Genomic DNA, 22342 nt, shown 5'->3' with positions numbered 1-22342 from the left:
ATGGTTTGTACTCTTGGTATATTTTTAATGTAATAGCATATGAATATAGCAAATAGGTATATTTTAGTATTTTGACATTATAATAATTTGGTATATTTCAAGAATAATACCGCAACATACAAATTAATTTAGAGAAACTCAAATAAATATCTAAATATTAAATGCAATTTCATTTTGAAACTATGTAATTTTACTATGGACAATTTCACGACAGTCACAAATAGAATAAATTAATCTTTTGAATATGTTTAATTGATTTTTACGTTTTTAAATAAAATTTCAATCAAAATATGTATAAATATAATTCAATTTTAATTCCAGTTTCTACCATAAAATGATAATAATAATTTGAGTAGTTCAAATACAAATGTCAAATCGAGTGAGAACTTTGATATGGAATCTGTTGAGCAGAGTATCAGCTGGCCAGACTGAAGCTGGAGCTGGACTGGAGGAGCATGTGGTGGGCATATTCTTATGGAGCCATCGATGGAGACGACAGAACAAAGAGACTTTTTTACGTTAACCAAATTTTTGCCAATTTTTGAGTGTGCCTTTTTTTTGTTATTTTCTGTTGTGAGCAGAGAGGAAGCACTCGATGGGAGGTGCCGCACATATAAAGTAAAAGCAAATACGCTAGATACATAGACGGAGTTGGAGTCGGAGAGGGAGAGGGAAACGGAGTTAGAGTTGGAGTTGAAGAGAAGGAGTAGCCAAAAGCCGTGGCCAAAGCCGATGCCAGAAACGTCCGCATTCGCGTTTTTTACTGCTATTTTTTTGTGTTGTGCGCCATAGACACACAAGCAAAGACGAGCGAGTGAGCCACCCACACTCCTTTCTCTCTCTCTTTTTGCATATCCGTAAATGTCAGACGACATCACGCTTCAGTGGACACACTGACGATGATGATGGCGACCAAATGGAGGCGCCACCCACGCTGCCAGGCTGACCATCAGCACACTGAGCATCGTTGGAGCTGGCCGCAAAATATTGGCACAAACATGAGACAGCGACAGAGAGTGATGGAGAGAGAGAGAGAGAGAGAGGGAGAGTGGGAGGCATGCGGCAGGTGGTCCTGGCTACAGTTTGAATTATTTGAAACAATATCCTTTAAAAAAATGCGATACAATTTCAAACGATGATGAGAAAAAATCAGAGCAACCAAAACGGAGACGGAGACTGAGGTTGAGGCTGAGGCTGAGGCTGAGACTCGAGCTTGAGCCGTGTGTGTGTGTCCTGGACCCGTGTCCTGAGTCCTGAGTCCTGAGCCTGCGGCTGAACGCTAGGGCCAGGGCCAGACAGGTGTTTGTCAGCCAGTCAAATTGTTGTTGGACGTGGAAGAGCAGCGCGTCGTCTGCAGCTCTTATCACCGAAAGTGGCCTCAACACACATGTGTGTGTATGTGTGGTCTGCAATAACAAAAGCAATAACAACAAAGGCTGTCAAGGGAGCAAAGCGCAGCAGGAAGCGGCCAGAGTTGCCATCTAACAACAATGTCATTGACCGAGACTGTGGTCTCCATCGTCTCCATCGACTCCATCGACTCCAGCGTCTGCGGCAGGTGCCAAGGCAGACCTCAGCAGTCGCCTTCCCATTTTGCAATCCTTTTTATCGACAACTACAAAATATTCTATATCGAGTATGAGAAAAACACAATATTATTTTTAAGGCCAAAATTGCGGAAGTTGCCACAGAGCGTTTCTCTATGTGTGTGTGTGTGTGTGTGTGTTCAATGTGTGTCTGTTTATCAATCGATTTCAATATTCAAAATTTAAATTCAAAACAGTCGCAAAATTTGGCACTCGTTGAATAAAAGTTAAGTAATTTAATTTAATGTTTGATTAAATAGCCATAAACTGGTGTTGACTGCTTCATTTCATTATCGATATTGTTATCGAATTTTGTAAGTATCAAAACAAACTCGGTACATGAAAGTTAGGCAATTTAATGTCGTGTTAATTCATTTTAATTTCGATAACGATATAAATATTGTTCAGTTATCGGAATGACTTACACCTTTGTTGATATCGATAAATTATCGAATGCTTTTCATTCAATTCAGCACATTTTTGTGGGTTTCTTGGTATATCTAATATATAGCAGACACTTCGTTTAAAATTCCTTAGGGGCAATTATCGAAATGCTTGACACTACTGTCGATAATTCATCGATTGATACCGTTGAATATAAATTTCCGCTGATAGCTTGCATATTCATATATAGTGAGGTCAGTCACTGACAAAACTAATGATATCGATAAACGATAAAGTTGTGCAATCAAAAGTTAAGTGTGGCTTCTATCATAATCTTTTATTTTACAGTCATCAGTTTTTCACTTAACGCAGACACAGGCAATTTTATTGATATCGATAAGTCATCGATGGGTGTTATCGAATTATCACAAGTAAATATGTTGCAATCGTTCATTGTACGGTTCTTGCAGTCACAGGGGATAGTAAATAATCGACTGATGTTATCGAATGTCAATAATCATAAATTAATATATTGCAGTCACGGGCTACCCATTTGATATCTATGAATTTTCGATTAATGCTTTCAAAGGTCAATTACAATAACTCCCCAATGTCATAATCAAAATGGGAGATCAATTATCGATAGTTTTCAATCGTTAATAAAGCGAATGCTTAAGTAGAGTAAATTGATTGTCGTGAGGAAATCATCGCTTTTGAGACGTCTAGGAATCAAGCAATTTGAATTCGATTTAGTGCTGATAAAGCAATCGATTTATGCTGTCGATAGTTGGCAATTATCGAATGCGCCGCTGCAGTAGATGGCGCCACTTGCGCTGCCAGATTTGAGTGGCAAACCACGCAGATGAGTGGCAGCAAAAATTGATGCCAGCCGCTTCTTGGAAAGCCGCAGACGTCAAGCGCAGAAGCGAGTGATGGAGGAAGCTGAAGCTGAAGTCGAAGCAGAAACTTGTTGTAGATGTGGCTACAGAGATGTGGCGCACACAGGCCACAAGACACACACACACACACACACAGTCCAAGGCAGAGTTGAGAGAATGGGAATGGAGATGGAGGATGGAGGATGGAGGATGGCTCAAGTGCACTTCTAATGGCCATTCATTTTTCTTAGACGGCGTCAGATGGCGCAGCCGAAAAGCGCAAGTTGCACAATCAATTTGCAGCTTGGCAAACACAGGCGACAAAGCTGACAAGGAGAAGAGCAGAGCAAAAGCAGCAGTCGAGGGGGAATTCGAAGGAAAGTAGCTAAAGTTTTTGGCTGTGGCCAACCAAATGAAATGGCTCAATCAATTAGAAGCTGTCATAATGCGTCTTAGAGTCTCGAGTCTTGAGTCTTGAGTCTCTGCAACAGCTTGCAACAGGAACGTGCAACGTGAAGCGTGCAACGTTCTGTGCATGTTGCTGCAACATCAATAAGCTAAGCGAGGCAGCAAAGAGACAGACAGACGAACATGCGTGCCTCACTTTGCTGCCTCGTATCTTATGTGATGAAATTTATGCTTAATTAAAAGCGACACAACACACCGAACAAGAGAAGTGAGGAGCGAGGAGAGAGGAGGGAAGACGCACAGGCAAACGCATCGATAAGGAGGATTCCCTCACTTTGGAGGCTGACAATTAATGCGCTTTTGAAACGCACAGCGAGATCGACTGAGAAGTTGTGCTGCTCTTGACTGGAAGATGAAGATGAGCGTTGACTTCGAACACGGACTTCGACTTTGACTTTGACTTTGACTCTCTAATTCAATTAAAGTCAACGCACGCATGTTTTTTTGTTGCCTGCCTTTGTTTTTGTTTTGTGGACAGGCCGCAGAGAGAAAGGCTTTAGCTTAGCCTCGCTTTTTGGCATTTTTTTTGTGTCAGGCAACTGAAGCTGAAGCAGCCGAAGCACGTTGCCAAGTTTTGCACTCATTAGTCTCCCACAACGTGAATTAAGATAATCTTGGGGGCAGCGCGACGACAACGTTACGTTACGTTGTGACTGCCACATTGCCACATTGCCACATTGGACTCTTGACTCTTTTGTGGCTGCTGCTGCTGCTGCAAACTCGATTCGCGAGTTTGGTCTTGAAAATTGCGACTGCGACTTGGGCGCTTGTTGTGCAAATGAATTGTTTCTGATTTCGTTTGAACGATTAGCGCCATGAGCACGCCGGTTCCCCCTGCTCCTCCTCCTCTCTCTCTCTCTCTTCAACCCCTCTCCGTCTCTCTTTCTCTCTCTCTCTGTGAGGCACTCCATCTATCTCGCTCGGCGCTGGCAAATGCAAATGGCCCCCGGCATGCTTAGCAATTAGACTAATTGCATGGCTCCGTCTCAGTTGCCGTTGCAACGTTGCAAGTTGCAAGCTGCCACGTTGCACTCTCGTAGGCGTAGGCGTAGACGATGCCCCACTCCCTTCCCCCGCTGCTATTCAGCACCCAATACTCATTGGCAATGTGTGTGGCCTGCCTTCAAGGCATTGCGCATACGCACTGTGCGCCCACACTGAGCCTATTGCAGTGCGAGCTTCGCTTGCAGATTGGTTGCTCAGTCACTCAACAACAACAACAACGTCAGCATTTCCCCCGTCTACTTGCCACTTGGTGCATGCGTTGTCGATTCGCCAACCTGTAGCAGGTGCCTCATCACTGGGTAGCTTTGACTTAAGCTTCAACTTGCACTTATTATGTTAGAAAAACGAAATTAAATAAGAAATAAACCAATCAACAAAATTTCAGCACATTTGTTAATTTTATTTACCATATTTCAGTATTTTTTGTATACTGAATTTCTTTTTGGATTCACAGAATCTATTAGAACATTTCAATTGATTTAAAAAGAAAAGCAGAATTGCAGAGATGAGAATAGCTCAGGATGAGATGAAAAGATGGTATAATAAATGTTGTAGTATTTTTTTATTTGCCATATTTTTGTATGTTTTGTATTTGCAGAGATAAAAACAACGCAGAATGAGATGAGAAGATGTAATAATAAATATTTTAGTATTTTTATATACTAAATTTCAGTATTTTTGTATAAAACATTTAAGTTGATTAAAATCGAAAGATAAACACAGCTCAGATTGAGATAAAAATAAGTAATAATAAATGTTTCAGTATTTTTGATACTATATTTAAGTATGTCTTGTGAACAGTATATTTCTTTCAATTCGGAGAATTTATTTAACATTTAAATTTATTAAAAAGGCGAAGCAGAATAAGATGAGAAGATGCAATAATAAATATTTTAGTATTTTTTGAATACTATATTTCAGTATTTTTTGTATGTAGCATTTATGTTTCACGAAGAAGATGCAATAAAAAATGTTTTAGTATTCTTATATACTATATTTGTTATATACTGTATTTCGGTATATTTTGTACTATTTCCAATCTTAAAATTTATAAGAACATTTAAATTGCTTGAAAAAGCTAAGCAGAATTGCAGAGATGTGAACAGCTCACAATGAGATAAGAAAATTCAATAATAAATGTTTTAGTATTTTCATATACTATCATAAATGTTTTAGTATGTTTATTTCCGTATTTCAGTATTATTAAGACATTGATTAAAAAGACAAAGAAAAATTACACAGATGGGAACATCTGTAAATAAGATGAGAAGATGCACTAATAAATACTTTAGTATTTTTATTATACTATATTTCTAGAGTATCTGCTGAGTCGTTGCCTTGACAGTTCTAAAATCGGTTTATATTTTTTCGTATTTTTACATTTTCGGCAGTCATCAGAAGCAGCAACAAGAAGAGTTGGCATCAAATAGCAGGCAGCACAACAACTGCACCAATGCAGGAAAATGTGTGTGCGAGTGAGTGTGTAGTGTGTGTGGGTGTGTGTGTGTGTGTGTGTGTGGGTGTGTGGGTGTGTGCGTGACATGCTGGCACTCCTTTGACCAACCAGGAGCAGCGGCAGGAGTTGGAGTCGATCCCAGAGCCAGGCCAAAGTCGTAGCAGAAGATGGAGATGGAGATGGAATTGGAGATGGAACAGGACTCGGACTCGGACTCTGGCTCGGAGTTGTAGATGGAGTTGGAGTTAGGGCTTCTGCTGTAGCTGTAGTTGTAGCTGTAGCCTTTGCCAGATGATTAATCGAATTAGTTTTTTCTTTGCTTTTCTTTTCGCCTTGTTTTTGTTGCTGCTGCTGCTGTTGTGAGCTTTCACTTTGCAGTGTGCTGCTTTCATTTACATTTTCTTTTGCACTTTTGGCCACGTTGTGTAGAGTAGTTTGTTGCATATTTGTGTGCGCACCAGGATGCGCACACACACACACACCAGCACACACATACACATAGAGTAGACTAGACAGAAGGATGGAGAGACTGGATGGCTGAGACTGAAGTGGAGTGGCAGCTGACCAACTGCGTCCGTGCTGGATTTCTCTCTACTCTTCACTCTTCACTCTCCGCTCTCCACTCTCGACTCGTGTTTTTTGGTATTTTTTATATTTTTGGCAATGCCTGACCCACGTTTGGCAGTATCAAAACACACTCCTTGCGCTCATCCTGTTGGCATTCATCCTGGCCATAGAAGAAAACGTCGTTAGCATGCAAAAAGGGCACGAAACACGAAAAAATAGAAGAAATGCACATTTCGTCTGATGAAATGAAAGCCTCGTGCTGATGGGTGGGGGCTGAAAAGGTGCTGGAAAAGGGAAAGGAGCGAGGGGATTGTGTTATGTGTTTGGGTGCGCAATAACTGCAAATTGCATGGGCGGCTCTAAGGCAATTTTTTAGATTGTTTTTTGCCGTTGCTGTTGCTGTTGCTGTTGCTGCTTTTTGCTTTTTGCATTTTCTTTCACTTTCCACAGTTGTTGTTGTTGTCTGTGGCATTTCATTTGATTTGGCTTTGTTGTTGCTGCCATTCTGGCTGCTGTATGAAACGCAATAAGAGCATCAAAGTGCAGCACACACACACACACACACACATGCCTGCTCTTCATTTTCCTTTTGCCTTGTCTTTTAGCCTGCCATTTTCAGCGAATGATTGTTGCATAAACGTCGTCTTTCTATTGTTGTTGCAGTGTGTTCGTGTGTGTGTGTGTGTGTGTGTTTCGCATTCATTTGCCGCCCCGATGTGCACTTTGTGCAGTCCCTTTGAATGCCTCTCAGTCTCAGTCTCAACAGCAACAGCAGCCGTTGGTCGATTGCCATTGGCGACTCTGGGCGCACATGTGGTATGAGCAATATGCGAGCTACAGCATCGCCTGCTTTTCACAGTGTGAGATGGAATTAGAGCTAGATTTAGAGTTAGAGTTAGCGTTAGAGAGAGACAGTCACATAGAGCTTAAGATGGCAAGGGACTAACTAAAAACTCGCAACCACGTTGAGCTATTCATTCACAGACAAACTAATTGCATTCTCTCCTCGTGATGAAATGTTCTTAATACATCAAATAAATCATGCAGCGATCAGCTAATAACTTAACAGAGCTCTAAAAATACGATAAAGGTAAAGTGAATACAATTTTAATATATATTTTTCAAATATGATAAAAACAAAATAATAAAAATGGTTTTCTTCCAAATAAAATAAATGTTATTGACGATCAACAAATAATTAAACGAGGTAAGAATACGGGAAAGGATAAAACTAATAAAAAATTTGATTCATAATAAAATTTGATACAAAAATAAAATAAATAAAACTATCATGATGTGGCATAAAACAAAAAAGAAGTGCTGCAAAATATGAACATTATAATGTAATATTGCCAGTAAATCGAAATATGTATATAATATAAATTTAAAGAAAAGCTCTTGATGTATTAGTACAACATTTATTTTTATTTAATGTTAAATAATATATAAATATTTAATCTTTATACAATATTTTCTTATTTCTAAATACAAATATTTAATCAAATTTATATATTTGTACATATCAAAACCTTAGAAAATAATTATTAATGAAAAATATTAATTCTAATAAAATTGAATGTTATTTTCACCCAAAATTAAAAACATATTATTATTTAAAAATATAGCAAATAATGATTATTTATCGGTTATTTTTGTAAAACTTGTAATGTTAATAAATCTAAACATAAATTCTCTAAATTAAATGTAAATTTGTTAACATTCTTTTGATTTGACTAGCTGGTATATTTTGTAGTCTATGGTATTTTTTTAGAGTAGTATAATATTGTAAAAACAGTGTAAGGAATTTAATATATTTGATTGTTTTATCGGTATAATTTAATAGAGCAATATTTTGTTTTAGTATATTTTAGTATTTTTAGTCAATTTTAATACAGAAATTTGTTGTTTTTATTGGAAATGGTTAGCGGATAAGTATATGGCTATACTAAATAAGGAATTCGGTATATTTTAACATGTTTTAAGTATATACTAATTCAGCAATGTATTGCTTTTAGTATATCTCAGTATTTTTTCGTTATACGAATACAGCAATGTTTTGATTTTATTAAAAATATATAGCGAATGAGTATATCGTTTTATTAAACAAGGAAGTTGGTATATTTCAGTATTTTTTCGGTATATTTTAATACTGCATTGTGCTTATTGTAAATATCTATATTATCGGAGTCCACTCGATTGTAGCTTTCTTAATTGTTTAATTCGTGTTTCAGTGTGTGTACTATGTGGTATATTTTGAATGTAGTAGTATATAATATATACCAAAAAGGAATTTGGTATTTTTTAAAGCTTTTTTAGTATATTTTAATACAGTAATGTTTTGCTTTCATTAAAAATACCTCTTTCATAATTGTTTAATTTTGTTGTAAGTATTACTAACATGAAGCAATTGTATCTATGTCAATCAGCTACACAAATTTACTTGAATGTATGTTGTACTTTATTATTTAGCTCGTACACATAGAAAATGAAGTCTTATGTTGGATCGTTAACAGTTTCAAATGCCGGTGTGGCACATTATCCAGCATTCAACTGAAAGCTCGCTTAAGTCGTGACTGTATTTCATTTCGTATTTATGAACTCGAAATTATGGTCTGTGGTCACTGCTTAGCTGCTGTCTTCCCGCTCCCTCCCTCTCTCTTCCATCTCTTTCACTCCTCTTGGCTCGTTAGTGTTTAGGTTTTCCAAACATTTCACCTGTTATATCTCCCAGTGGAAGAGAAAAGAGGGAAGATAGAAAAGATAGTGAGAGAGAAGGCTCGCTAATCACTTGCTAAGGCCGTTTGCCTTAGTCTTGGGTTGCTGTTGAGACAGGATGTCTCCTAGAGAAGTGAAGCAGGACTCAAGGAGCAGGAGCAGGAGCAGGGCGAGGAGGAGGAGGAGGAGGAGGAAAAACGTGCCGAGCTAAGTAAGGACATTAATATGCGTCCTTGCGTTGCAGATGCAGATGCAACCGAGGCGACCGACAGACGCATTACAATGCACACGCACAGCTTTCTCCCTCTCCCCCCTCCACCATCTCTCTCTCTCCCCTTCTTTCTCCCCTAAGGACACGGACTGGACGAAATGGCCACTTTGCGTCGCGTGTGGCAAGCAAATGAAATTGCAGTGAAAATGAAAATCTAACGCACACACAAAAACGAAAATAACGAAAAAAAAAGTGGGGTAAACAAAACGAGAGAGAGAAGAAGAAGAAGAAGAACGCGAAAAGCGCAAAAGAAACAGGCAGCAGGCAGCAGCAGGATGCGTTATCCTTGAAACGTAGAACATAGAACATAAAATGCGGTTAGGGTTTTTTTTTTTTTTTTTTTTTTTTTGCTTTTCGTTTGCTTCGTTTGGCTGAGCGAAATGTGGAAATGTGCAATGCCCAAGAATGCAGCGAAGGAAGTTCTTGTTGTTGTTGTTGTTGTTGTTCGTCCTTGTGCTGATGCTCGTCTTATAAACATCATTCATTTTGGCCCCTTGTGCATGGGATTAAGGTTATTTCAAGGATGCCGCTGGCTCCCCAAGCAGCTCCCCAAGCAGCAACAACTGCGAGAATAAAATGCAAAAATTAAAAAAAGACGAGAAAAGGAGAAGAGGAGCAAAAAAAGCGAATTCTCCTTTAGCGCGTAAACATCATCAAAATTCATCAATCTCTGCCAAAAACTTGTGAAAAACTTCGGCAGGCAGCGCTAAGAAGAAGAGAAGGAAGGAGGAAGGACGAAGGAGGCAAGGACTCAAAGTGCCTGCAACTGCGTGTGTTTGTGCGTGTGAGTGTGCGAGTGTGTGTGTGTGTGTGTGTGTGTGTGTGTGTGTGTGTGTGTGTGTGTGTGTGCAGGAAGGAAGCGCATAGGAAAATGCACAACGACGACGACGACGACGACGAAGGATAACGACACTGCGACGTCGGCTGCACATTTTGGCATTTTGGGAGCAGCGACAACGACAACAACGTCGGAAAATGCCAAACAGGGAGGCAGTCAGTCAGTCACTCCGTCTGTCTGTCCGTCTGTCTGTCTGCCTGCCTGATGAGCCTGGCTAAGAACGCAACGATGCCGCCCACATCCACTCGCAGGACGCAGCAGCAACGACGAAGGAGGAGGAGGCGGAGGAGGGGGAGGACATAACAACAATGTCGTCCTGCTTTTGCTTATTATTTTGCCAGCGCCATCGTCGTCCTAGCGATAACCTCAATTTTTGGCACCCTGGCCAACAACATTGCTTTCCTCCCCATTCCCTTTCCCATCCCCTTCCTCTTCCCATCCCCTTCCTATTCACGCCTCAACATTGGCGCCTTGGTCCTGCACAGATTTTATGCCAGCGTCTTGCATTTTCTTACATGTCGCACCAAATGTCTTCACCTCGGGTATTCGCATTTTGACAACTATTTGAGCCTATAGAATACTAATATTTAAATAAAAATACCAATACTTTCAATAATATAATAAATAAATATGGTAAAATAATACATTTTTACACTAATTAAAGTTTTTTTGTCATATATATTAAAACCACTTTATGTTTTTTTTTATCTCTCAGTTATTTGTTTTGTGAATGATTTTTTTACTATAGTTTCATTTTTACACCTTTCTATAAAGAGTCGAGAAACTCTGTTAATCTGTTACTCTTCTAGAACACTCTCTTTTTTAATTTAATTCTTATTTGAGTAGTATTCCTAAGAATATTTCAAGATTTACAGTGAACTGGTTAATATAATTTGAACTTTATGGTATATTTTGAAGGTTATAATATATCTATGCACATTTCGATACATTTTGGTATGTTAATTCGGTATATTTTGCATGCGGTATTATATTGATATACCAAATTACACATGTCGGTATATTTTGATATGCTAATTCGGTATATATTGAATTTAGTATTATATCAAATTACCAAATTCCACATTTGGGTATATTTTAGTATGTTAATTCGGTATATTTTGTATTCAATGGCATATCGATATATCAAATCACACATTTGAGTATATTTAGATATATTGAGTTGGTATATTTTAAATACAGTATTATATCAATATTCCAAATACACATTTGTGTATATTTTGGCTTGTTAATTTGGTATATTTTAACGATAAGCACACCTGATTATATTTCTAGCAAATTGCATAACTTTCGAAATATCTATGCAATTTTGAAGCCGGTTATGCACGAATAGAATACAATTATAAAAGAAAGAGAAATATCTAGAAATAATGGAATAATGAAAGTTCGCGATTACAAATCTTACATTATAACCTATTCTATACTTTTCCGCAATGTTTTTAGACCGATGAAAATGTGACAAATACTTGAATTCTTTTTTTAATTTGGAAATAAGAAATGTCTTCCGAATCGTTAGTTCATTGCAAGTGTATTCAGACGTCGGCCAGATAGAAAAGATGTGCCCATTTTTTTTTCATTTTCATTTTGTTGCTATTATTTTTATAAATTTGTTGTATTTTTTGTTGGCCCGATAAAACTCTTTTCATTTTGTTCCTGCCTTGTGCTGTTGCATCGTCCTTGCACGTCTTTCACTTACCCCATTTGCCTCCATCTCCTAGCCTCCCTCTCCCTCTTCATCTTCTTCTCCATCTCCGTCTCCATCTACGTCGCCATCAGCCTTTTCCTTAACGCTTTTAGCAGTAATGACGAAAAAGTGTCAGCGTCCTCGAAGAAGGATAATAACAAGTATGGACAGGCATTGCAACGACAACTACAGCATGAGGTGTGTGTGTGTGTGTGTGTGTGTGTGTGTTTGTGTATGAGAGAGGGGAGAGGAAAACAGTTTTCTTTATTTTTGCGCCTGCTTCGAGTTTTCATGTTTTTCAGCAGTTTTCCACTTTTCTTTGTTGGCGGCTGCGACAACGAGTTGATGTTCTTAATTGATGACGGAATTTGGGTTGCGATATAAAAACAAGCACAAGCTGATTATGCGCAGCTACGAGATACCCTAGGAAACTAGGAACTAATTATAGATATCGCTATCGACATTTCGCTAATCAATTTTCATTAAATTTTAAGTGCTATCTTTTTTTAATCTACAGAGCAATCACAATTTTAATTCAATTTGTATTTCACAACTATAAATAGCCAAATGAATATTTTTAATTACCTTTGAATAAGTTTTTTATTTAAGCCACGTTAACACAGCAGTCGTGGCCGAGCGGTTAAGGCGTCTGACTAGAAATCAGATTCCCTCTGGGAGCGTAGGTTCGAATCCTACCGACTGCGAGAATGAAGTTGTATGTTTTTTTAGTATTTTATAAATTTAATGTTCATTATAGTTAACGATAGAGTTGATTAATTCGTAGATAAAACTTGTCTGGTTCTCTCAATAACGGAGCGTTTAGATTTAATAAAATTCAGTTAAAAAATATATATTTATATATATATTTATTTTCAATTATTTTTAATAATTTTTCAAATTTTTACATTCAATAAAAATTTAAATTATCTTGAACATGTATGAAATGTTGAAATGAATTTTATTAATTTTTTCTCAGAATTTCAAATTTATTAAATATTTTCTATTCTATATAATTCAGTAATTTCTTTTTCGCTTTTTCTCTTAAGAATTTGGAACATGTTTGCAATGTTTTTAATGATTTCTTAAATGTGTTCAATCAATAAAAATATTTATTAGAGAGACAGAATATAGATCAATCGACGTCTGTAAATATTTTGCATATTTTACTAGTATTTTTAAGAAATTTGAGTATATATTCCAAATATAGCAATCGGTATATTTTAGTATTTTTTGTTGGTATATTAAATTGGTATTTTTCTTACTTATTCTTTAAAAATTACTTGCTTACATATTCTTTTAAAAATGTTTATTTGTTATACCAAATGTAGCATTCGGTATATACGTTTTTTGTTTTGTTTATTAAATAGGTAGCTTGCATACTTGTAGTTAACAAAATTAGATTATTTTTTGTGATTTATTTTATTTGCATTTTAAGTAACTTGATTCGATATATCAAATATAGCATTCGGTATGTTTTAGTATTTTTCGTTGGTATATTAAATTATTGTTAAAAAAAATTATATTATTTTTTTTTTGCGATTTTGCATATTTTATTTATTTTTTAAGAAATTTGAGTCGATATACTGAATATAGTATTTGGTACATTTTCATAATTTTGTTGATATATTAAAAAAATTAGATTATTTTTTATGATTTTGCATATTTTATTTATATTTTACGAAATTCGATTCGGTATACCAAATATAGCATTCGGTATATTTTAGTATTCTTTGTTGGTATATTAAATTGTTAGCTTTCTTACTTGTTTTTCTAAAATTAAGATCATTTTTCGATTTGTCATATTTTGTTTATTTTAAAAATTTTTATTTGTTATACCAAATATAGCATTCGATATATTTTAGTATTCTTTGTTGATATATTAAATTGTTAGCTTTCTTACTTGTTTTTCTCAAATTTAGATTATTTTTAGTGATTTTGCATATTTAATTTTTACATTTTAAAGAAGATTTTGTTTATAACAGAATGCTTTACAGCTAGCATAATAGTTAATACCGAGAAGTATTAAGAAGCGACCAGCAGATAATGGCGTTGTTTTCTTTGGGCTAAGCTGCAGTGTTTGGACAGCTGAGAGAGCTTTAAATTGTTTGGTTGCCCCCTCTGTGAGAAGGGAGAGGGGGGAAGGGAAAAGTGGCAGTTCAATCGCAATAAGCCGAGTCACAAATCTGGCATACAACTTGGCCATAATTTAGCCCGCGGCTCTCAGCAGTTGCAGTTGCAGTTGCAAGAAGTGATCTCTGCCTCTGTGTGTGTGTGTGTGTCTGTGTGTGTGTCTGTGTGTGTTTGTGGCATCTTTCGCACTTTGCACGCTTTTTTGCAGTTTCAATTTCACACAAATTCTGCCTAATCTATGTAAATGCGATTAAACGCTTTCCTAAAAGGCCCCAGCGACTGTTGACTCTCGACTTGGCGACTTGGCGATGACGATGAACCACAAGGGGGCAAGTCGACGAGCCATCAAGTTTGCCGGGGCATCAAGCTTAATGGGCAAAGCGTTAATGAACACGACCAAGCATCGGATTTGGATTTGGACTCTCTCAGTCTGCTTCTGCTTCTGCGTCTGCGTCTCAGTTTCGGTTTGGGTTTCAGTCAAATCCGAGTTGCAATCGCGACAAGCGACATGAAGAAGGCCAAGGAGAGAGAGAGAGGCATATTGGCAGCCACAGGTAAAGGACACTCCACACACACACACTTAGTTGTTGCGTGGCAAGTTTGTGGCAACAACCGAAGACTGAAGACTGAATGCTGAAAGCGCATGCGCAACGCATGCGTCTTGTTTGATTTGAAGATTTCAGGGAAATTGCCAACTCGCTGTGTGACTTCTTCTCTTTCTTTCATTGCTTTTGCTCTTTTGCTCTTTCGCTCTTTTTATCATTTTTTTGTGTGGTTTGTATTTTTGCGTGATATCCTGAGTCTTGTGTTTTGTGCTATTTCCATGGCCACAACTTAATTACACATTCGTCCAATTAAAGTGTGCAAAAAGCAATTCATCATCATCGCACAGACCTGCCTCTGGATCGGCCTGCAACTTGCCACTTGCAACACACACAACTTGCAACTTGCAACTCGCAACTCGCTGTGGCCCCGTTATTGCGTTGTGGCCAAGTTCTAACAGCAATTAAATGGGAATGCATTTCCCTCGCTTACCATCCCAAAACTCCATCGCAGCGCTGTCCACGCAGGTGCAACGCGGTTGCAGCTATCGTTTCACATGCAACCGGCACGTTAAATGGTCATATGGGTGTACACATATTGAAATGGCATCTTGCAACAATTTGACGTTGCAGTTATTAAAATGAACGAACAGCCACAACCTGCCACAATCTCCCCCCTCTCTTCCTCTCTTCGCTGTCGATCATCTGCGACTCTCTCACATTAAATTTACCGATATACTATACATAAAGTTATTTGAGCTGTTGTTGTGTGGCAACTCAATCAATTGCCACACACAAGCTCACTCACTCAGCTCGCTTTTATTCCTGCCACATTCGCTGACAGCTGCTTCTGCTTCTGCTTCTGTTGCCACTTCTTACACAGTTCTCAGTTCCCGGTTCCGGCTTTTGTCTGAAGAAAGGTGTGAAAGTGACTTGCAACAATCTAAAAATACATCGACTAGCTGTGTTATGTATAAAATGAATAAATTACAAATAAATCAGACAGATAGATATAGCCTGAAGGTCTTCATCTCATTGCACTAAGGAATTGTATTCGTTATTACAATAAAACAATAATTATGATGAACAGAGAAAACTCGCAATTACATTTAATCTTAAATCTAAAATTTGCGTCGTTAAAACCACAAGACTTCTTATCCTCAATTAAAGTATAAAATTCTATATTACATAGATGAAAAGTTTTTAAAATTTATTTGTCTTAAGAAACCTTTATATAATATGAAGCGCATTTTAGAATTATTTAAAACCGATAGAAGAAGAGAAGTTAGTCTTTTATTCTTCCGATTTGTTGATATAAAATTCCTTAATCAATATATTTTTTAAAGGTGGCTTTCAAACAAAATTTTTGTTTTAAAAAAGCATTTCCAGAACCGACTCGGCTTTGAAGCCGGTACCTTCCAACCACGCATATTTGTGTATAATAATTTGCGTCATCTCTGCTCACTGAGCTACCATTGACAACATTAAAACACAGTTCAAATTTTGAAGGACACGAAATGAATATGCAAATTAGAGGTGGAGAACTATCTATGGCACTATCGGGACTATCGATGGCCACTATCGACACGCTCTCGATAGTGGTTAATCGCTATCGTCGATAATGGTCGATATTTTTTGAAATATCTTTGTATACCCGCAACCTCCGTAGAGTCGGAGAGGGTCTTCAGCAAAGTGGGACAAATCATTTCAAAAAGGCGTACAACATTATTGGTTGAAATAAATATAGTATATACAGTAAATAGCAGTTAAGGTACACCTAAAAAATAAAAATTCATTCAATGCAAATAATTATTATTCATTATTTTCAGATAAAAATTGGAAAACCAATTTTATACTCTCATATTTTCAATAAATATAAATTACTTCAAAAACGAATTAAATTATTTTCTTTTACTGCAACATCAATAACTATCGACGATACATTTTTCTTGCTATCGTCGATAGTCGATAGTTTATGGAAACTATCAAGCACTATCGATGGCGCAGATTATCGATAGTTCTCCAACTCTAATGCAAATATGTGAGTGGTTGGGTTAAAAGGTCTAGGGTTCGAAGCTGAGTCTGACATAAATATAAATATTTTACTAAATTATTATATTTTAAATTTTTAAAATTTTAATTTGAATATATAGTCATAGTTAGTTATTATTATTTATAATTTATGTTTGCCTGATCGTTAATTTAGTAAAAATATTACCTTGAATATAATTCTTTATATAATTATTTTATTTAGTAACAATATTTCCTCAAATATAATTCAAAACTTGAATTTCAAAATATTTAATTGGAATGTTTTCTCTTATATTTTCCGTTGATTGAATTGCATTAATTAATGTCAGCCATCGATTGTTATGCAACTGAAATCGAGGTCATGGCAAAAGGTCAAGTACTCCAGAAGCTGTAATGAAGCTAAATAAATAGAACTTATGGAGTAGGAGATGTGTGTGTGTGTTTCTGTGTGTGTGTGTGTGTGTGTGTGTGTTCATTTCGCTTGCAGCAATCGGATGACCCCATGGCCAGCATTGTGACCCAATTTTGAGAACCCTTCGCGCTTGAAAAACATTCGCTCTCCATATCTAAGATAGCGATGCTCCATCTCGCTCTCGCTCCCGCTGCTTGTTTGCTTATTTGCCTGAAATGGGTTAAATAAGAAAAAAAGAACAGAGAAGAAAGAAAAAAAAACTGTTCACAGTGGGTTAAAACTTAAAACGCTTCAACCGTGTGCCCCTCGATGTGGCATGCCCCCCGCGGCGTCCACGTGGAAATGTCGCACAATGACGCAGCGTTAAAATGGCGTCTCTTCCCCCCTCCCCTCCCCTCCGAAAAAATATGGGGGAAAGAATAAAATGTGGAGTGTCTTTCAAGGATGCGAGGGACGACGTCCCCCTTTTTTCTTTCATGACAAATGCACGAGCAATGTAATAGAAAAAGTTAAATTAGATGACGCACTGAACATCATCGAGGGGGGAGCGGGGAGCCGGGAAGAATGGATATTTTTCTCTCTCTCTCTCAGGTGTTTGACCATGAAATGGCATCGCAAATGCTGCTGCAGCTGCTGCCTTCAAACATCAAAACAGATTTCATTAAAGTTTCGCTCAATAATCATTAAAATTTCAGCATATAGTAATTGCAGCTGACACGAAAAGCCCAATAAAAAGATCTCGATTAGCTGTGCTTAATATGTTATATGCAAATATGTGTTGCAAACACTTCAATTGCCTTTGGCTGCTGATAATAATGATAATAAGAATGCAGACCAAGAGCTAGCTGATTACGCTGCTTGATTGCATTCCAAATGTTTCATACACAGAGCAAAAAAAAGCTTTCAAATAGAGGAGAAAATCTCAAAACAATGTTACAATTAAGGCAAGACAAGTTCGAAACATAAGATTGTTTAAGTACATTTCATTTCAAGAATATATTCTTAATTGTGAAATGGCAATCTCTCAAAAACGTGACTTCAAATTTCAAATCAAGAACAATCATATATAATATAAATTTAGTTTAAGCAAGTAAGAAAGTAGAGACATCCGCTCGTTATGATAATATATCAAATTAATATACTAAAGTCTGTATTTGGTATATTGATATACTATTACATTTAAGACAAGTCATTCAGTACTAAACACACCAGATTTTCACACAAAGCAACTAAGCATCTTTTGCAGTAGTCGAGTTGTGCCATATAAAAGTATTTCTTAAAAAAAACTCTATTGTTTTAAATAATAAAATTTATATTTAATTCAATTTTTTAAATTAATTAAATTTCAAAAGTAAATGCATTGCAACCAAATCGAGTGAGGTTTGAACCCACGACCTTTTGATCAAATGCCGAATGCTTTACGACATCTCTCCTGACTGAGCTAGCAGAAAAAAGTAAATGGTATTTTTTTAGACTAAATTTCGTTAGAGTATTGGAGGAAAATCGGTGACGCACTTTAGTTTGCCTTTAAGACGATGCAGATATAGCTGTCCTCCTAGGTTTAATTTCTCATATGGGGTTAGGTTGAAAATATATATTCTTTATATTTAAAGTACGCTTTTTTCATAGTTTCTGTACAGCTTCTTTACTTAATAAATATATAATATTTCTAACACAAAATATTAGTGGAAAATAAATGAAACATACTTGCTTTCAGATGCAACATATTTCTTCATCTCTAAAAGAACGTAAACTATAAAAATGAATTAGATTTTTAGAATTAGTCAAACTTAATCAACCCTTCTTTTAACTATGTAGTTAATATTAATTTTAAAAAATGTATTTAAAATTAACAACATTTTAGCCATTAAATTTACAACACTGAAATCTGATTTTGGATTGAAGCATTGTCTCCAAATTAAATAGTTAAGTTTTCTTAAACTAAAAGTTGTAACTAAACATTTTTTGAATAAACATCTTTTTTAATTAAAATCTTTTTTAAATAATTTTCCTAGTTTAATATCGTGATTCTAGATATATTGTGTATATTTCTGCTTCCCATATGGTATAAATAATTCTGGTATATTTTTCAAATATTACCACATTGTTTTGCATCTTCGACTATAAAATTTAAAAAATGAAATTTGACTAAAAATTTTAGTCAAGAATTTCTTTGCAATAAAATGTTGTTTAAATAATTTTCTTAGTTTGATCTCGTGTTTAAATATATTGTTTATTCCCGCTACCCATATTGTATTTTAAATGTTGGTATATTTTTAGAATAATACCGTAACTTCATTCTTACATCGTTATTCCAATTTTGTAGCTACCAAATTTTTCTCTCTATGTAGCTTGTTCTTTGGAAAGAGTTGCAATTAAAAGTAATGATAATGATAACAACATTATTTTGTTTTACGCCAGCTGCAATCCATAATAATATTACGAATTTTCATATATTCATTTCAGTTGATTAATGTCTCGCAATTAATCACTTGACCCGTTTTATGTAAAGTGTGCAACTTAATGATGAAATTGGGATAAAGTACTTTAAGTAAGTAAGTATTCATTGTATATTAAGATAAACGTAATATTAGTCGACTTTAGCATATCTCATGTGATCGCAGCATTAATCTTCATAGGTTTAATCGCATTTTGAGCCAGCGATTAATTGCTTGCTGCTTTAATAGAACAATTTCCATTCGCCTTTACATATTATAATGAGAGCAGCAGCAATTGCGTATTTTTGCTGGCTTGATTATAATGATTACAATTATAATTAAATTGCAATTCTTCTCACTTGCAGCAGCAGCAACAACAACAGCAGCAGTTGAGTTAAAGTCTGGTTAACGCAATGGTTTGCTTATTACATTACAAGAAGAGAGGCAGCGAAGCGTGGGCGGTTCAAGTGGTGTGGCAAGGTGGCAAGGTGGCAAGGAATGGGACACACACACTCTCACACACACACACACACACTTACACACTCAGGCGCACGCACACATAATTAATAACTCAATCCAAGCGGAAATCTTCAGACAGCCGGACAATTAACTTGATGTTCTCTTCGCTTCTTCGCTGTGAAGTGCGTGAGTTTTTTTTCATACCCGTTACCCAGAAGGGTGGAAGGGTATTATAACTTTGTGCTGGAAGTGTGTGTAACAACGTAAAGTTATTCAAGAAATCATTTTACATAGCAAAACATGCTGCTTTCAGTTGCATTTGTTGAAAATCTGATATATATTCATCTCTATGGTATAATACTGAAATATACCGAAGCCATATATCGATATACTGATTGTATATATACCAAATTATTGTTATATACCACATAAATATACCAAACAAAAATACTAATATATATAGAAGGCTACAATTGGTATATCGATATACTACTGATTTCATATATACCAAATAATTATTATACATATACTAATTATTATACCAAAAATACTAAAATATATAAAAGACGACTATGTTATATTGATATACTACTGTTTCTATATATATTCCAAAATATAGTTAAAATATAGTTACATGTCAAAGAGATATACTAAAAATATACTAAAACATATAGAAGGCCGCAATTGTCTTATTCTGAATATATACCGATTTAATATACCAAAAAATACTAATATATATAGAAGGCTATAATTGGTATATCGATATACTAATATACTGATATACAAAATGTAATCTGTGGTATATATTTTAGTATGTTTGTCACGTTCACTTCCTCGTAGCTGCTTTGACTGAAAATCTGGTATATTTTGAGCTCTGCGGTATAATACTAAAATACACCAAATGCTACAATTGTCATACCGATATACAACTGATTTTATACCAAATTAATATATCAAAAAATACTAATACTACTAGATGGACACAATTGTCCTATCGATCTATTACTGATATCCCAAATTATTGTTATATACCAAATGAATATACCAACAAAAAATACTAAAATATACCAAAGGCTACAATTGTCATATCAGCATACTGCTGATACGTCAAATTACTTTTATATACTAAATTAATATATACAAAAATACTAAAATATACAGCAGTCAATACAATTCTTATATTTTTATACTGCTGATTAAGTATATACTGAATTGTGTTATATGTCAAATGAATATACTACAAAAAAATACTAAAACACATGGAAGACTACAATTGGTATATCGATATACTGCTGATACACAGATTATAGTCTTTGGTATATTTTAGTATTTTGTGGCATGCTTATTTGGTATATTTCAATATAGTATATAAAACATAAAATGGTATATTTGAAATTGTTCCACACTAACTTGCTTTTATTAAACACGAGTAGCACGTATCTCACAGTCGATCACACTCGACTATGTATTTCTTACTTGTTTTTACACTGTTGTTGCAATTAAAACGGCTGCAAGTGGCAAGTGGCAGGCGCATGCGCATTGCATTTGAATTGCAATAGGCGGAAGCTTCAGCTGACGCACTGCAAACCTGTGATTAACTTAATGAATAGACGAACAACTTGCGACGCATCAAATAAGTGATGAGGAGGATGAAGGGGAGGGGGGTGGTTGGGGGAATATATCTGTATCTGTATCTGTGGCTGAAGCTGAAGCTGTAATTAACGCCAAGTGCGTCTAACGGAGGCCTTTGGGCCGTGGGCGTATTATTTTGCTTAGCTTTTTTTAGTTCTTCGCTCGTCGCTGGGCGTGTTTGATTGTTCAATCATAAGCGGGGCCACATTTAATGACAGAGACAGAAAGCAGAATGAGAGAGAGAGAGAGAGTTTGTTTGCTTTGGCAATTAGCTGCAGGCCTCGCCAGGTTGCAAGTCACAAGTTGCACGTTGCAAGTGGCAAGTTGCACGTTGCAACAAGGCGCCTAATTGGCGGGGGCCGACAACATACTAAACGGCCATTCAGTGGGTTGTTCGGGGGGGCTGGGTCAACTGTTAAACGGATAACTTAACTTGGCCATCTTTCTCTCCTCCGTCTCCGCTTCCGCTTCCGCCTCCGCCTCTTCCTCCCTCCCTCACACAGCCCAAGGCTAATGACAACAAACTCCACAACACTCACAACACAGTTGCGACACAGTTCAACGATTGCAAATATAAAATGATTGAAAACAATAATTGAAGTGAATTGAACAAATTATGATGCAACTATGTATTTAGTATTTACAAGTAAGAAAGAATATACTGAAAATAATACTAAAATATAACGAAGGCTTTATTTGGTATATTTACACCCTTGATATCCATGTTCAATAAAACTAAAAATGCAGTCTTCTTTCATCAAAAATATAATTGGTATTTAATAAACTGAAAAAAGTACTGAAATATACCGAATGATATATTTGGTATAT

The 22342-nt window shown here is 36.1% G+C and overlaps 1 protein-coding gene and 1 non-coding gene across 2 annotated transcripts in view; one reads left to right on the top strand and one right to left on the bottom strand.

Moving 5' to 3' along the window:
- Positions 1–22342, bottom strand: part of LOC133847205 (ubiquitin-conjugating enzyme E2 N) — a 152553-nt gene that overhangs the window by 10131 nt on the left and 120080 nt on the right. The gene's annotated exons all lie outside the window — the stretch shown is intronic.
- On the top strand, positions 12493–12574 carry Trnas-aga (transfer RNA serine (anticodon AGA)). Its single transcript has one exon. It is a non-coding gene; the product is annotated as a tRNA-Ser (tRNA).

Source organism: Drosophila sulfurigaster, chromosome X (assembly GCF_023558435.1).
Source record: "Drosophila sulfurigaster albostrigata strain 15112-1811.04 chromosome X, ASM2355843v2, whole genome shotgun sequence".
NCBI lineage: Eukaryota > Metazoa > Arthropoda > Insecta > Diptera > Drosophilidae > Drosophila > Drosophila sulfurigaster.
The sequence above is the reverse complement of the archived record's forward strand: the minus strand, read 5'-3'. Positions and strand labels throughout refer to the sequence as shown.